This window comes from Salvelinus sp. IW2-2015, linkage group LG33 (genome assembly GCF_002910315.2).
Source record: "Salvelinus sp. IW2-2015 linkage group LG33, ASM291031v2, whole genome shotgun sequence".
NCBI lineage: Eukaryota > Metazoa > Chordata > Actinopteri > Salmoniformes > Salmonidae > Salvelinus > Salvelinus sp. IW2-2015.
In genome coordinates this window covers 12710151-12728499 of record NC_036872.1, presented here as the reverse complement: position 1 = coordinate 12728499, position 18349 = coordinate 12710151, and the positions used below count along the sequence as shown (strand labels likewise).

The window sequence follows — 18349 nt, the reverse complement described above, 5'->3', positions numbered from 1 at the left end:
CACAATCAATCACATTTTCACCCAGTATTCTACGCTATTCATGGATTCAATTATCAATCAAGTCTTTAGAGTTTAAACTACAACAGTTTAAAGTTATTTCAATGTAAGATAGATGACAGACAGTGTTTGTTGTACCCCGGCCCATAACACAGGCAGTGAAGGGAAGTAGTGAGACCACAGATCTCCTCCATAGTATTCGGGTGGCTAAGGAGCGCATGGAGCGTGAGCTGGAGAGGCTGCAGACCAAGGAGGACTCCAGTGACAGCCTCCGCAGACGCCTGAGGGAGACAGAGGTATGCAGTACTGACACACATTAGACAATAACTGCAAAGAAAGGACTCATTGAGAGAGAGCTGGATAAACTCCCTGTTACTGTTGGCAGCAGATGTTCTCTAGCCTGAGCGGTGTGTGTGTGTGTGTGTGTATATGCGTGTGTGTGTATTGTGTATATATGCCGCTTTGTGTGTGCTGTGTGTGTGTGTGTGTGTGTGTGTGTGTGTGTGTGTGTGTGTGTGTGTGTGTGTGTGTGTAGGATGGCAGGAAGACCCTGGAGAACCAGGTAAAGAGGCTGGAGATAGTGGAGCGCAGGGAGTGTAAGCTGAAGGAGGACATGCAGAGCAAGGCCCAGCAGATCCAGCAGATGGCTGATAAAATCATGGTAAGGGGAGGTGAAAGAGGGCACCTCAGCCCCCCTCCGGTCGTCGCAACTTTGCCCTTCGTTGGAGGATTGCTTTCCATCCGAGTGAGCATCACACGAGCCCTCCGGGAATATGTGTTCTCACTGCTCATACAGCACACACACTCGCTCTCTTAGTTACACACACATATACACACACTCTCTCTCTTAGTTACACACACATACACACACACACACTCTTTCTCTTAGTTACACACACATACACACACACTCTCTCTCTTAGTTACACACACACACACACTCTCTCACTTAGTTACACACACATACTCACACACACTTGTTATTCAGTCTGTGCCAAATCCTAATTGAGATCTGCAAGCGCATGTGTAGTGTTAGCGTATCTCCACGTTATGAGCGTGAATCTCAAATTAGGATTCGGCCTTCCCTCTTTGGAGATTATTTATAGCGCTCTCTCTCTCAGACCCAAAAGTGTTTGTTTTCTTTTCCTGAGAACAATTATTTGTAGCATTTTATCCTTGCTGTACTGAATACTTTTGTGGTGTTGGGTCCTGAATTGAAAAGGGTCAATAAACAATGTACTGTACTGTAACATGTGTGTGTGTGTGTGTTTGTTTGTATAGCACCTGGAGGAGAGTCTTCGTGAGAGCCAGTCCACAGGCCAACGAGTGGAGACACACATGGAGCAGAAGGAGAAGCTCTATGACGAGAAAATCAAGGTAGAGCCTCAAGGGACCTCTACTGTTCATCACAAACATTCTGTGCCGTATAATGTTATGGGCTACTGGTGTATTTACATAGTTAGGGAAGGTTGTCGGCTATAACTGGAACCCAGATTTCCTGGGCAGGTTCTTTGGATCCCGGTTCTGGGCCTTGATCCTGAGCTCTAGCATGGTTGATCCTGTGTTGTATCTCTCTTATATTGACAAGGTTCTGGAGAACCAGATGAAGGCAGACATGGCAGATAAGGAGATGCTGGAATCCAGTCAGAGCAAGTATGAGGACGAGGTCCAGGAGAAGTGCTGCATCATCAGCGAGCAGAAGGCGGTAAGAGCTGCTCAAGCTAGTTAGGATGTGGCCAGGCCGATTTTTACAATAATCACATGGACCTGGTTTATTTTTCACATTAATCACACTGACTTGGTTTATTACAAACTTCCAATATCCTTTTGCCAGGCAACTGTGATATACTGTACATGTGCTGTGTTGTTCTGACAATAGTAGTGAGCATTTGATACTTTATAAATGCGATGCAAACTGTCAGACATGTTGAGGCTGCCTGTAAATGTGAACTGTCAGACATGTTGAGGCTGCATGTAAATGTGAACTGTCAGACATGTGGAGGGCTGCCTGTAAATGTGAAACTGTCAGACATGTTGAGGCTGCATGTAAATGTGAACTGTCAGACATGTTGAGGCTGCCTGTAAATGTGAACTGTCAGACATGTTGAGGCTGCATGTAAATGTGAACTGTCAGACATGTTGAGGCTGCCTGTAAATGTGAACTGTCAGACATGTTGAGGCTGCATGTAAATGTGAACTGTCAGACATGTTGAGGCTGCATGTAAATGTGAACTGTCAGACATGTTGAGGCTGCATGTAAATGTGAACTGTCAGACATGTTGAGGCTGCATGTAAATGTGAACTGTCAGACATGTTTGAGGCTGCGTGTAAATGTGAAACTGTCAGACATGTTGAGGCTGCAAGTAAATGTGAACTGTCAGACAATGTTGAGGCTGCAAGTAAATGTGCTTTGAAACGTGTCTCTTCTGTCCATCCAGACCATCAATGCATGGACTCTAAGATGGCCAGCCTGGAGCAGAGGATTGCCGAGCTGTCTGAGGCCAACAAACTGGCAGCCAACAGCAGCATCTACACCCAGAAAACATGTGAGTGTTGTGGACTATCTCAGTTAGTTACATAATTCATTAGTTAGTTAGGAAGATTGTCTACTGACTGTGTTGCGTGTCTATTTATCTGTCTGGGCCGGACAGGAAAGCCCAGGAGGAGATGATCTCGGAGCTGAGGCAGCAGAAGTTCTACCTGGAAGTCCCAGGCTGGGAAACTGGAGGCCCAGAATGCCAAGCTGGAGGAGCATCTGGAGAAGATAAGCCAGCAGGAGCAGAGCAACAAGAGCCGAGTGCTGGAGCTGGAGACGAGGCTGAGAGAGGTGAGGGGAGAGGAGAGGAAAGAGGAGATGGGGAGAGGACGAGGGCAGACAGGGGAGGCGAGGGCAGGAAGGTTGGGGTCACATGAAGGAGGCAGAGGCAGGAAGGTTGGGGTCACATGAAGGAGGCGAGGGCAGGAAGGTTGGGGTCACATGAAGGAGCGAGGGCAGGAAGGTTGGGGTCACAGGAAGGAGGAGAGGGCAGGAAGGTTGGGGTCACAGGAAGGAGGAGAGGGCAAGGAAGGTTGGGGTCACAGGAAGGAGGAGAGGGGAGGAAGGTTGGGGTCACAGGATGGAGGAGAGGGGAGGAAGGTGAAAAGAGCAGAAGGAAAAGAGGGCAAGGAGCCAGGAAAGCAGTCGGCGGGTTGGGCAGAGAGGGATGCCAGATAGAGGGGTCATGTAAGGTGAAAGGTCAAGCTCCACTGTGGGTTGTTGATTTGCCAGATCAGCATCTTTCTGACTCACTGACCTATCTGGATCTCTCCTTCCTCTTCCTGACTCCTTTCTGTCTCCCCCTTCTCTCTTTGTGTCCCTCGTGTCGTTAGATGGGCTTGGAGCACGAGGAGCAGAAGCTGGAGATCAAACGTCAGGTGACAGAGCTGACTCTGTCGCTGCAGGAGAGGGTGTCTCAGATCAGTGGGCTGCAGGCGGCACGCCACTCCCTGGAGAGTCAGCTGCAGCAGGCCAAGTCAGAGCTGGAGGACACCACCGCTGAGGCTGAGGAGGAGATCTGTGTTCTCAGAGTGAGTGCAGGAGGGACACACATACCAGTCTGCTGTTATTACTCCTGTTATTACTGTGATGTTATGAAGTACGGTAGTACAGCCACCAAACCTGTCTCTCTCTCTGTCTGGTAGGCCCACCGAGACGAGATCCAGCGCAAGTATGATGCCCTCAGAGACAGCTGTGCGGTATGCCACCCCTCTGTATCACCTGTTTTCTCTCTCTCTAGTGTTGTCTTTATCTTTCTCTCTGCCACCTCTCTTTACCCGATCTCTTTCTCTCTCTTTCTATTCTCTCTCACTCCTTTCAGAATTCGAAGGCATTAACTGAGTTGAATCAGATAAGATCAGCTATTATAGATTTCCATTGACCGTGTTTCCAGCCATCACGCTCAATGAGGCCTTTGTTTTTCCAGGAAAAAAGTAGACCATCAATTAGGTTATCCGTCTGTTTTCAATCCCCACTGCTATTTCTACTATTTAGAAAAATATCAATTTGTTTTATGCGGTTCCTCCATATCTTTTTTTGCCAAGAATAGAACTAAGTCTTGTATTTAGGTTGATGTGATGAATAATATATACCCATATCTTTTCATATCTCTTTGTCAGCGAGCGCGTGAAAACTAACCCTGGGAAGATGAGGTTATTGTGTTGTGGTGGGGGATTTAAAAACCTTCAAAGTCACATTGTTTGAATCACTGCTGGGTCTCATTGTGGTTAATACATAATGGTCTCTCTTTATCCCCTTGCCCTACTTTTGTGATCCTCCCACTCGCAAGCTGTTGAGAAAGAGTATTCTCCCTAGATTCGGCTGGCCGATATCCAGGCAATCATTCCCAAGTTCGGAAACAAATGAAGGTTGTTATGCCTGGCCCCCCATGTCTATTTTTGTGTATGGCACCTATTTGTTCTGTTTAGATCATTGATAACACAGTACTTCTTGTAGCCCTGCACCATTCAAAAACAGCAGAAATGAAACATGGGCAAGGTTGCATTGACATGAGGTAGTAGTATATCAATAATAGATACTGTTATGTACTGATGACAAGTGTTATGTAACATGCCTGGAGGTGAAGGTCTGGGTCCTTTGGCTGTTGTCGGGAATTGGCTAGGTTTTGTTTACACATCTTTAGAGGGTAGTGAATTCTAACCAAACCCACTGTAATAAATCACAAACATCTGGACGTTGGCATCAGTGTTAATCTACCCCGGGTACTGCTACTAGACTGTCCTGTGTTTCTGTGTATCCTTTAAGGAAGCTTCAAACATGGCTTGTCCTGGAGTGTGTGTGTGTTATCAGCACCCAGTAGGATGGAGAGAGTACATTGCTGATGAACAGATCACGGCTTATCAGTCCCATTGTTGACCTCCCATCTCTTCTGAGTATTTTGTCATTTCAGAATTCCAGTCCTCAGCCCCTAGGGCTTCCCCCCTCACTCCACTGCCCTGTAGTCCTGCATGGTACAGAGCAGCCAGGCTCCCCAGAAAGAGGAATAACATCTAACTCTGCTTCAGAAACCTCTAACCTTCATTTGCATAGGGTATGCACTAGTATGCTGGCTGATTAAGAGGACATAATGGTGCAGATGAATAGATTCTGCAGTTCCCTGCTCAGCCTGGAGAGTGACATGAAGGCTGTCTAAGATAATGATGTTTCCATGGATATTTATCTCTAATTGCAAAATGGTTGCCTTAGCGAGCTGTAATGTATGTAGCATTCACTGAAGGAAACTCATGGTGATCGTCTCAAGTGTTCGGTAATCCAACGATACGCTGTGTGGGTTCCAATTGAATCCATATGCTCTGGTGAGGACTTCTCACTCTTGTCCGTCAACGGTCATTTAAATGATGAGTCTTATGCCCTCCTCCCCCTTTCCCATTGATTGATCAATCTATTTCACTACATGATGAACAGGTCCACCACTACATCACTACATCGTAGTATACATTGAAATCATACACTGTTGTGTTGAGATGCTGGTAATGAACCTAGTGTAATTCTTCTCCATCCCTCCCTCAGGTGATCACAGACCTGGAGGAGCAGCTGACCCAGTTGACCCAGGAGAACGCTGAGCTGAACAGACAGAATTTCTACCTGTCCAAGCAGCTGGACGAGGCCACAGATGAGACAGAGGAGCGCCTGCAGCTGGGCCAGGACGTGGACCGCCTCCGCCGCGAGGTGGCTGACCGTGAGATGCACCTCAACAACCAGAAACAGGTGTGACTCACACTCACATCCATCCTGTTCAGTGTACACACTCTAATGTTACTAGAATGTGTTCATGGAGAGTCTAGTTTCTCATGTTCTCATTTCCTCTCAATTCAATTCAATTCAATTTAAGGGGCTTTATTGGCATGGGAAACACATGTTTACATTGCCAAAGAAAGTGAAATAGATAATGAACAGAAGTGAAATAAACAATAAAAAATGAACAGTAAACATTACACAAAAGTTCCAAAAGAATATAGACATTTCAAATGACATGTTATGTCTATATATTATTATTGTCCCTCCCTCTCTCTCTCTCTCTCTCTCTCTCTCTTTCTCTCTCCCTCTCTCCTTTCACATACATTTAATTTCACATATGCCCCAAAACACATAACTCTCCTCAGTCCTCAACAATCAATTACAGGTGACACACACAAAAACATACACACACACTTCAGCAGCTACTGTGATGAAGTGGAGTATAAATCAGGCAGAAGATACTGGACTGTTCTTTTGTTATGTAGCGCTAGCTCAGTGAGCAGAGAGAGGAGAGGAGGCTGTGTGACGCTGTGCTCTGCCCCTGTGGGAGGGGGTGTGTAGGCGTTCAGTAGCTTCATCTCTCAGTCTCTCTGTCCTAGCTAGTGGTTGTGTAACCAGGGATGGAAGTCATAGATGAGGGATCCGACCGTGAGTGGGAGGGATGTGTCATCCACATCGTTCCCAGGTAGTGTCAGCCCTGGATGCGTGGACTTCAGAGGACCATGGTGCTGCTGCAGCTATATTTGTACCCCAGTGTTTGTCTCAAGCAGAGAAATAGGAAGCATAAAAACCTGTCAGCCCTATGTACAGTACATAGGCGAAATGTATTGCCTTCATGAATCTACACAACTCTCAAAAGCACTTTCAACTGTGGCGCACAACCCATTGATTATCAGAATATGACAATACTGATGTTGGTTTGGGATAGTATGTCTATTACTCAGAGGGCTGCTTCATTAAGACCACAAAACACCATGAAAAGTTCCTTAAATGGTTGTATTAGTGTAAGTTTTCCCCCTGCAATCGCTCTGTGTTGTTCATGTTGTCTGTAGGAACAGAACAGAGCAGTGCCTTCTATTCTCCTATTCTCATGTAACCTCCCCCCCATGTCCTGTGTTAGAACATTGAGACGCTGAAGACCACGTGCACCATGCTGGAGGAGCAGGTCCTGGAGCTGGAGACCCTGAATGATGAGCTGCTGGAGAAGGAGAGGCAGTGGGAAGCCTGGAGGGGAGCCCTAGAGGATGAGAAGAACCAGGCCGAGAGGAGGACAAGGGAGATCCAGAGACTGCTGGACAACGAGAAGCAGAACAGGTAACACAAACACAAACACACACCAACACACAAACACACACACACTCATATGGCCCCCTCTCTTACTCCTGTTCAGGCTGCGTGCGGACCAGCGCAACTCGGAGGCTCGTCAGTCTATTGAACAGGCAGTGAAGGAGCACAAGGCTGAGATTCTGGCCCTGCAGGAGGCCCTCAAGGACCAGAGACTCAAAGCAGAGAGCCTCTCTGACACAGTGAGCCTTACTTGTCTGCCTGTTCATCTCCCTCTCTGTCTGTGTATCCATCTGTCTTTCTCTCGGTCTCTCTCTGTCTGTCTCTCTGTCTCTCTGTCTCTCTGTCTGTTTGGCTAAAGCAGACCTGTACATCTTTTCTTGCCTCTGGCCCTCTAGCTGAATGAACTGGAGAAGAAGCATGCCATGCTGGAGATGAATGCCAGGAGTCTGCAGCAGAAACTGGAGAGTGAGAGGGAGCTGAAACAGAGGCTGCTGGATGACGTGGGTTATGCTTTCCTCTCATTCTGCATGTGTTGCAATTGAGTCATTAATATCATGTCATGTTAAAAATGCCTCTATTATAACCCAATATGTTTGTGCGTCTTGTGAGAAGTGAAACATCACATCATGTTTATACTGCTGGTGTCCCTCCACAGCAAGGTAACCTGCAGCAGCAGATGGATGTTCAGAAGAGCCACATCTTCCGGCTGACCCAGGGGCTGCAGGAGGCTCTGGACCAGACTGACCTGCTGAAGACTGAGAGGACTGACCTGGAGTACCAGCTGGAGAATATTCAGGTACAGCTACATTCCCTCACACACACTCACTCACACACACACACTCATTCCTCATACACACCTTCGCACTCACAACAACACACTCATTTACTCACACACACACACTACATTTACACCACACACCACACACCAGACACACCACACACACACACACACACACACACACACACACACACACACACCACACACACACACACTACACACACCACACACACACATCACTCACTTACTCACACGACACCACTCACTTACTCACACACAACCTCACATACTCACAACAACACACTCATTACTCATCACAACAACACACACACACACACACACACACCAACACAAACAGCACACACACACCACACAACACAGACACACACCACACACACACACACACATACACACTCACTCACGTCCACACACACACCGGACTACACAACAACATCACACTCGCATGACACGACGAACACAAGCACACACACAACACACACACACACACATCAAGCATACACCAGGACAAGCACCGATTAGCACACACTCAGCGTATTTCAAGCACACCACCACATACACACCACACACCAGACGAGCACAACACTCATCTTTTAACCTCACACAGATCCCCACCACTCACACAAATCACTTACTCACACGACTTCACACGACTCGATTTAGCTCAGGGACCGCACGCTCGCAGCTTCGCACCGCTCGCTCGACACACCACGGATCTCTGACAACATGCACAGCACACACACACACACACACCAACAAACACCCACGATCACACACACCACACACACACACCAACCAACAGCACACCACACACACACAGTTACACACCAACACTCAGAGAGGTACGTTTAGTAAAAATTTATATTGGGCCTCTAGTAAATGTTCACTTTAGCTCAACCTGCAGTTCGTGTTCTCCCATGAGAATAGGTGGAAAGTTGGGAGGGGAACCATCAACCCAGCAATCCAAACTCATAGACTTCCATCCAGCCAGGGGACCAGGGGGGCTCAAGATAGAAAAAGGTAGTAGTGTGCCAGTCAACAACCTACAGGTACAGAAACACAGAGTACATGAATACATTTTAGAGCACCTTTAACTAGCGTCTGCTATGGGCCTTTTCATTCTACTCCCCAAATCTTTTCCTCAAATGTTTGCCTGGGTGACAGTTATTATGTCTGTGTGTGTGTTCCAGGGTCTATTTGGCGGGCGCAGAGAGGACGTGCGGCTGCCATGGTGGCGCACCGGGGCCAGTCCCAGGTTCCCAGCAGGTGTCCCTGTACCCTCTGGTGCAGCCGGTGCCCCTCCAGTACAGCGACATGAAGATGGCCCTACGAAGGAAAGGAGCGATCCGCTGCTCTGAGCTGGAGGAATGCACTGCAGAATATGAGACTGGAGCTGCGCTCCCTACGAGAGAAGGTAAGGACACAGTCATCTCAAACTAAACAGACAATAATTCCACTAATGCACCACGGCGTACTCCAGCGGCATGCGATCGCTTGCAAGCACGAACATCAAAGCTGCACGAAGACCATAGGCCCAAACCACACTCCGCTTGGCTGACTTTTCCCCATTTGATTCCTCATTTGACGATTGCTCTCTGCATCTCGCCTCTCTCTCTTCTCTCTCTGCATCTTTTCGTCTCCGTTGTCGGTGTCGTGTTCTTCTCTCATCTTTCTCTTTCTCTTCGCGTCTCTTGCATTCTCTTGCTTCTCGTCTCTCTCTCTCTTTTCTTTCCTTTCTTCTCACTCGGCGCTTGGTTCGTGATCTTGCTTCCTGGAAGCTGTTTCTCACTGCTTTCGTTTGTCGTTGTGTTGTGGTCTGTGTATTGTCTTCGATGCTGTGTGTTCTGTCGTTGTTGTCGTTCGTTGTGGTTTGTCGTGTCGTCGTGTGTGTCAGTTGCTTCGTCGTGTGTTCACATTCCTTCTTGCTCGGCGGTCTCGTGTTTCACATTTTCTCTTCGTCGTCTCTTCTTCCTTTGTCTCTCGGCTCGCTCTTTCTTCTCGTTCTCTCTTCGCCTTTCTCTCTCTCTTTATTATTTTTCTCTCTCTCTCTCTTTCTCTGTCTCCTTTTATTTCTCTTCTTTCTCTCTCGTTTCCTTCTCGCTCTATCACCTTCTCTCTCTCTCTCTCTTCTTCTCTCTCCTCTGTCGTCTCTCTACTTCTTCTTCTCTCTCTCTCTCTCTCTCTCTCTCGTCTCGCTCTCTCTCTCTCTCTCTCTCGTCTCTCTCTCGTCTGTCTCTCTCTCTCTCTGCTCTCTGTCTCTCGTTCTCTCCTCGTTCGTGCTCTGCTCTCTGTTCTCCTTCTTCTCTGTCTCTTCTGCTCTTCTCCGTTTTGCTCTCTCCTCTCTCTCTCTCTTCTCTTTCTCTTCTTCTCTTCCTCTCGTTCGTGTTTCGCTTCTCTCACTCTCACACATATACACACATTCAGCAGTCCAGTACAAGCCTGTGGACCATGGTGGTACCCCTGCTACCCCTGGCACAACGCGCCAGCAGATGATGATGTCTGCCATGGTGAAGTCTCCTGAGCACCAGCAGGGCCCGAGCAGCCTGCTGGCTACCGCTAACTCTGGCCGCAGGAAGGAGGTTGCCACCCCCGAGGGTGAGTCCTTCTGGAGGAGAAAAAGTGGACATGGGAGTGTTTTTGCCCAGCTAACACACTGCATCAGATGAGCCCTCTGTGTGGCCTTCAGCAGTGTGTCCATATTTCCATATAATGCAGTATAATTAAAGTAATAGACCACCCCTGACATAATAAAGATACTTGGACCTAAAATCACTCAGGCAAGCTTTCCTGATGGCTACTACTGACCTACAAGAATTCCTCTTCCTCCTAATGCCTTAGACCTTTGTCCTTTTTCTCTCACACTCAACAGAGAGAAGGAGAGTCACTTTTGAAAGTAAGTTCTCCTAACTCATGGAGCCCGCAATTTGCTATCCCCCTTCCTTTTTGCCTCTCTACCACACTCCGAATGGGCCAGATTTGAAAAGCTCTGCACTGGGATCAAGTGGCAGATGTTTCTATAGAGTATGGTATGCTAAGTTCTGGTTTCTAACGCTTGTATTGGAGTTTCCACTTTCCAGTAATGCCTCTCTACTAAATTATTCTACCTCTGGAATTAGTATTCACTTCAATTAATAACTAAAGTATTTTCATAGAATGTAACTTTACATGTCTTTACATACAGTACCAGTCAAAAGTTTGGACACACCTACTCATTCAAGAGTTTTTAATTATTTTTACTATTTTCTACATTGTAGAATAATAGTGAATACGTCAAAACTATGAAATAACACATATGGAATCATGTAATAACCTAAGAAGTGTTAAACAAATTAGATTCTTCAAAGTACCCACCCTTTGCCTTGATGATAGGTTTGCACACACTTGGCATTCTCTCAACCAGCTTCATGAGGAATGCTTTTCCAACAGTCTCGAAGGAGTTCCCACATATGCTGAGCACTTGTTGGCTGCTTTTCCTCATCCCAACCCATCTCAATCGGGTTGAGGTCAGGTGATTGTGGAGGCCAGGTCATCTGATGCAGCACTCCATCACTCTCCTTCTTGGTCAAATAGCCCTTACACAGCCTGGATGTGTTTTTTGTGTCATTGTCCTGTTGAAAAACAAATGATAGTCCCACTAAGCGCACACCAGATGGGATGGCGTATCGCTGCAGAATGCTGTGGTAGCAATGCTGGTTTAGTGTGCTTTGAATTCTAAATAAATCACTGACAGTGTCACCAGCAAAGCACCCCTACACCATCACACCTCCTCCTCCATGCTTTATGGTGGGAACCACACATGCAGAGATCATCCGTTCACCTACTCTGCCTCTCACAAAGATGGCAGTTGGAACCAAAAATCTCAAATTTGGACTCATCAGACCGAAGGACAAATTTCCACCAGTCTAATGTCCATTGCTCGGGTTTCTCGACCCAAGCAAGTCTCTTATTATTATTGGTGTCCTTTAGTAGTGGTTTCTTTGCAGCAATTCGACAATGAAGACCTGATTCACACAGTCTCCTCTGAACAGTTGATGTTGAGTCTGTAACTTGAACTCTGTGAAGCATTTATTTGGGTTGCAATCTGAGGTGCAGTTAACTCTAATGAACTTATCCTCTCCAGGAAAGGTAAATCTGGGTCTTCCTTTCCTGTGGCGGTCCTCATGAGAGCCAGTTTCATCATAGCGCTTGATGTTTTTTTTGTGACTGCACTTGAAGAAACTTTCAAAGTTCTTGAAATTTTCCGTATTGACTGAACTTCATGTCTTAAAGTAATGATGGACTGTCGTTTCTCTTTGCTTATTTGAGCTTGCCATAATATGGACTTGGTCTTTTACAAAATAGGGCTATCTTCTGTATACCACCTCTACCTTGTCACAACACAACTGATTGGCTGAAACGCATTAAGAAGGAAAGAAATTCCACAAATTAACTTTAACAAGGCACCCCTGTTAATTGAAATGCATTCCAGGTGACTACCTTATGAAGCTGGTTGAGAGAATGCCAAGAGTGTGCAAAGCTGTCATCAAGGCAAAGGGTGGCTACTTTGAAGAATCTCAAATATAAAATGTATTTAGATTTCTTTAACACTGTAACATTACAATTTAGAAAATAGCACAAATAAAGAAAAACCCTTGAAGGAGTAGGTGTGTCCAAACTTTTGACTGGTGCTGTACATAAATCATATAGACATTTTCATTCCTGGCTTGCGTCAGGTAAATCATTGTAGAAATGTAATTCAAACCAGCATATTGGATGATTGGACATTACCAGCTAACATAAAATCAACATATCATGTTAAAAAAGCCATTATGTGTTTGTGACACACAGTGTATGTGTCTGTATTCTACTTGGAGAAATGAGACTGAAAACATTTCCATAGTTCTCTGTTCTTGAGCTAAACTTTCCTCCCTCTAAGTGCACAGCTTTGGAAATCTGAAGCAATTGCCTTTACTTCTGTTTGCCTACACTCCAATCCATTGACTCTCAGGCAGCTATCTGCCCTGCACCTTGAACCACTGCAACCCAGACCTGCACACCTTACAGAGGGGGGTTTCTTTTCAGCTTTTCACCTTATACTGCAATGTAGAAACCACAGGAGGTTGGTGGTACCTTAATTGGAGAGGACGGGCTCGTGGTAATGGCTGGAGCGGGAATAAGTGAAATGTTTTCAAATATATCAAACACTTGGTTTCTATGTGTTTAATGCCATTCCATTCACGCCGTTCCAGCCATTCTTATGAGCCGTCCTCCTCTCAGCAGCCTCCACTGGTTGGAACATATTCATCCTGTTCCCTCAATGAGAAGATTCCTGGATGCATGTGTTAAGTTCCAGTTATGAACTGATCACTGGTGAATGTTGGGATCAATATGATTTACCTTTTCATTTCAGATCCTCTTATCTTTAACGTTTTAACATTATGTTGGTGATGCTTCCTTTTCGTTGCCTCACTTGCACAACTGACATGGCACAGTGCACTGGATTTTTTCGTTGTTGAAAAAGAAAACGATAATTGTGGTTGCTATAGATACTGTCCCTCCTCACTGTCTTTCCTGGCTGTGTTCAGAGTATGGCCATCGCATGAAGGACAGTCAGAGGGACAGGGAGAGGGGGAGGCAGAGGGAGAGCATTCACCACAACACCCCTCACCGCTTCACCGTGGGACTCAACATGAGGGCTGCCAAGTGTACTGTGTGCCTGGATACCGTGCACTTTGGTCGCCAGGCAGCCACCTGTGTCGGTATGTTACGTTCCAACCATCCACTCCACATCACAATGATCAGGCACATTTCTGTTGAGCAAGGCTTTTTCAGAAGGGTGGCTCATATAGTACTGTGATTCTGGCATTCCTAGTTTGAACAGTTTTCTTCTCTCCTTCAGAATGTCATGCTTTGTGCCATCCAAAATGCTCCCCCTGCCTTCCTGCCACGTGCGGCCTGCCTGGGGACTGTGCCCTGCACATGGCTGAGGCGCTGTGCCGGGACAAAGGCAGCTCCCCTGGCTTGCAGCTCAAAGAGGCCAGCGGACATGTTCGCCTGGAGGGGTGGATGAAGCAGCCCAGGTGGGTCTGTTAATTCTGGTGTGTGGACTTCATACCCACTGCTACTGTGAAACAAATTTGACTAATAGGACTATACTATAGATCAACACTGCCTGTCTGCTTACCCTTCAAGTTGATTGCATTTAGACTGATTGCTAATCCCTCATACTGTATTTGATTAGATCTGAGATGTTTCTTTAGTACTAAAGTATAGTTGTAGGCTACAGTATTATCCTCATCTGTTCTAGGCATTGACTATCTCTGTGATAGTCTATGCTGCTGGCCCTGTGACAGACATGTTTGTTCTGTAGGAATGGGAAGCGTGGCCAGGGCTGGGAGAGGAAGTATGTGGTGCTGGATGGGACCAAGGTGACCATCTATGAAACAGAGCCCAGAGAAGGTCTCACTCCCTTTCCTGTCCCTACAGTACATATGATTATGAAATAGGTTGAACTACTTCCTATTTATTTTGGTAACAATTCATTTTTATTTCATTTAGCTTACAGTGTTCTTGATTGCTGCCAGTTGGTGCCTTTCAGTCTGTGTATTTCTTAGTGAATGTTGATTTCCCTCTGTTTGTGTTGTTCAGACTCAGTGAAGCCACTGGATGAGTTTGAGCTGTGTCTGTCTGATGGAGAGGTGATGGTGCACGGAGCTGTCGGGGCGTCTGAGCTGCCCAACACAGCAAAGTCAGGTACACCAAACTTGTGTTCGACTTGTTAACTTATTAGTAGTATCATGATCTGTGCTTAGGAATGAACTGTTTCCCTCGTTCCCTCACTGTGCTGTGATGTGTGTAGATGTGCCGTATGTGCTGAAGCTGGAGTCCCACCCCCACACGTCGTGCTGGCCCGGACAGACTCTGTACTTCATGGCTCCCAGTTTCCCAGACAAGCAGCGTTGGGTGGCCGTGCTGGAGTCTGTGGTGGCAGGGGGGCGAGCATCTCGGGAGAAGGCTGAGGCAGATGCAGTGAGTACCACAGTACTCACCACTATGGAGTTAAATTACTATAATTACTTACTGACACACATACACACAACCCTAAACCTTACCCTAAACCTTACCCTAAACCTTACCCTAGCCCCAGTGGTGGAATAAGTACCCAATTGTCATACTTGAGTAAAAGTAAAGATACCTTGATAGAAAATGACTCAAGTAAAAGTCACCCAGTAAAATACTACTTGTGGAAGTGTCTAAAAGTATTTGGTTTTAAATATACTTAAGTATTAAAGGTAAATGTTATAGCTAAAATATACTTAAGTATCAAAAGTAAAAGTATAAATAATTCAAATTCCTTATAAATCCTCTTGGTACCTCTTCTGACTGACATTTTTGCTTATAAATCGATCTCTGGACGCTGTAAATTGAACTAGGTTGCATTGAGCAATAGTCTTGGCTCCCATGGGCACCAAGTATATTTTCTGAGCCTGTGTGACATAGGATGTGAAATCTGAAACCACTAGAAGCTGGGATGGATGTCCCTCCAACCATTTCATTCGCTCTTTTGGCTGTGCATCAACTCCTGGCTGAACCCTACATCACAGCCACTGACAAAGCACATGCCTGCAATCATTACATCGTAGTGCAGCAGGAGAGAGTGGTGTCATCACGGTAGATCGATTTATTGCGATTAATCCAAATAATTATTAGATTTTAAACAAAAAACACTTTCTGTTTGTCACAGATGGACAAGATTAATATGAGATCCTAACGAGTTCAGGAAGTCAAGCTAGAGCTCTGTTCACAACGAATGTCTCACTTTAGAAAATATGCACATTTTCTCTAACCCTAAACATACAAATATGTATTGTACAGTTATAAGGAAAGTGAAGTCTTGTAGTTAGTCATTTCATCATTTGATTATGCTATATTTAGAAACCAGATAAGTCATGTCAAGCCTTATTCATACAGTTTTGTTGAATACTAATACATTGTATAAAATATTTCATATTTGCCTATTTTTTTTATCATATCTGTACTGTGCACTTGAGCTTGTGTCCTCAAAAGTGATTACACCTCAGCAACTGAGAACTATTTTTACCAGAAAGGTGAGATTTTAACCTTTCATTGAATATGCAGCATTACTAGTTGTTTTTTTATGGCTCTCTTATGATACATAATTACTTTTCGAATACATTTAGTTACATTTAACTGGTTTAAGCAAACCAGAAGGCACCATTTTCTTGTTTTTTAAATGTATGGACAGCCAAGGGCACACTCCAACACTACAAACGAAGCATTTGTGTTTAGTGAGTCTACCAGATCAGAGGCAATAGGGATGACCAGGGATGATGTCTTGATAAGTGCCTGAATTGGAAAATGAATTGGAAAATGTAACGAGTACTTTTGGGTGTCAGCGAAAATGTATGGAGTAAAAAGTTATTTTCTTTAGGAATGTAGTGAAGTAAAAGTAAAAGTTGTCAAAACTATAAATAGTACAGTAAAGTACAGATACCCCCAAAAACTGTACCGAACAAAAATATAAATGCAACATGCAACAACTCCAAAGTTGTCACTGAGTTACAGTTCATACAGTATAAGGAAATCAGCCAATTGAAATAAGTTCATAATGCCCTAGTCTATGGATTTCACATGACTGGGAATCCAGATATGCACCTGATGGTCACAGATACCTTAAAAAAAGTTAGGGGCGTGGATCAGAAAACCAGTCAGTATCTGGTGTGACCACCATTTGCCTCATTCAGCGTGACACATCTCCTTCGCATAGAGTTGATCAGGCTGTTGATTGTGGCCTGTGGAATGTTGTCCCACTCCTCTTCAATGGCTGTACGAAGTTGCTGGATATTGGCAGGAACTGGAACATGCTGTCATACATGTCAATCCAGAGCATCCCAAACATGCTCAATGGGTGATATGTCTGGTGAGTATACAGGCCATGACATTTTCAGTTTCCAGGAATTGTGTACAGATCCTTGCAACATAGGGCCGTGCATTATCATGCTGAAACATGAAGTGATGGCAGCGGATGAATGACAACGACAATGGGTCTCAGGATCTTGTCATGGTATCTCTGTGCATTTAAATTACCATAGATAAAATTCTATTCTGTTCATTGTTCGTAGCTTATTCCTGCCCATAACATAACCCCACCGCCACCGTGGGGCACTCTGTTCACAACGTTGACATCAGCAAACCGCTAGCCCAAATATGCCATACACGTAGTCTGCGGTTGTGAGGCCGGTTGGACGATCTGCCAAATTCTCTAAAATGACGTAGGAGGCGGCTTATGGTAGAGAAATTAACATTCAATTATCTGGCAAAAGCTCTGGTGGACATTCCTGCAGTCAGCATGGCAATGGCATTTTCCCACAAAACGTGATACGTCTGTGGCATTGTGTTGTGTGACAAAACTGCACATTTTGGAATGACCTATTATTGTCCCCAACACAAGGTGCACCTGTGTGATGATCATGCTGTTTAATCAGCTTCTTGATATGCCACACCTGTCAGGTGGATGGATTATCTCGGCAAAGGAGAAATGCTCACTAACAGGGATGAAAACAAATTTGTGCACAAAATTTGAGAGAAATATGCTTACTGTGCATATGGAACATTTCTGTGATCTTTTATTTCAGATCATGAAACATGGGACCAACACTTTACATGTTGTGTTTATATTTTTCTTCAGTACAATTAAGTAGTACTTTAAAGTATTTTTTACTTAAGTACTTTACACCACTGCCTAGCCCTAACCTTACCGCAGCCTTAACCCTAACAATAACCCTAACTTCATGTCCACATCCCGGTTCAACCCTAACCTTAGCTTCATGTCCACATCCCAGTTCAACCCTAACCCTAGCTTCATGTCCACATCCCGGTTCAACTCTAACCCTAGCTTCATGTCCACATCCGGTTCAATCTAACCCTAGCTTCATGTCCACATCCCGGTTCAACTCTAACCTCAAGCTTCATGTCCACATCCCGTTCAACTCTAACCCTAGCTTCATGTCCACATCCCGGTTCAACTCTAACTCTAGCTTCATGTCCACATCCCGTTCAACTCTAACCCTAGCTTCATGTCCACATCCCAGTTCAACTAACTCTAGCTTCATGTCCACATCCCAGTTCAACTCTAACTCTAGCTTCAAATGTCCACATCCCAGTTCAACTCTAACCCTAGCTTCATGTCCACATCCAGTTCAACTCTAACCCTAGCTTCATGTCCACATCCCAGTTCAACTTCTAACCCTAGCTTCATGTTCACATCCCAGTTCAACCCTAACCCTGCTTCATGTCCAATCCCAGTTCATTTCTAACCCTATCTTCATGTCCACATCCCAGTTCAACTCTAACCCTAACTTCATGTCCACATCCCAGTTCAACCCTAACCATATCCTCAACCACAACCCAACAATAACCCTACCCTAGCTTCACGTCCACATCCCAGTTCAACCCTGACCCTAACTTCATGTCCA

General features: G+C 45.4%; 1 pseudogene; it reads left to right on the top strand.

Moving 5' to 3' along the window:
* Positions 1–18349, top strand: part of LOC111958244 (citron rho-interacting kinase-like) — a 56382-nt pseudogene that overhangs the window by 23757 nt on the left and 14276 nt on the right.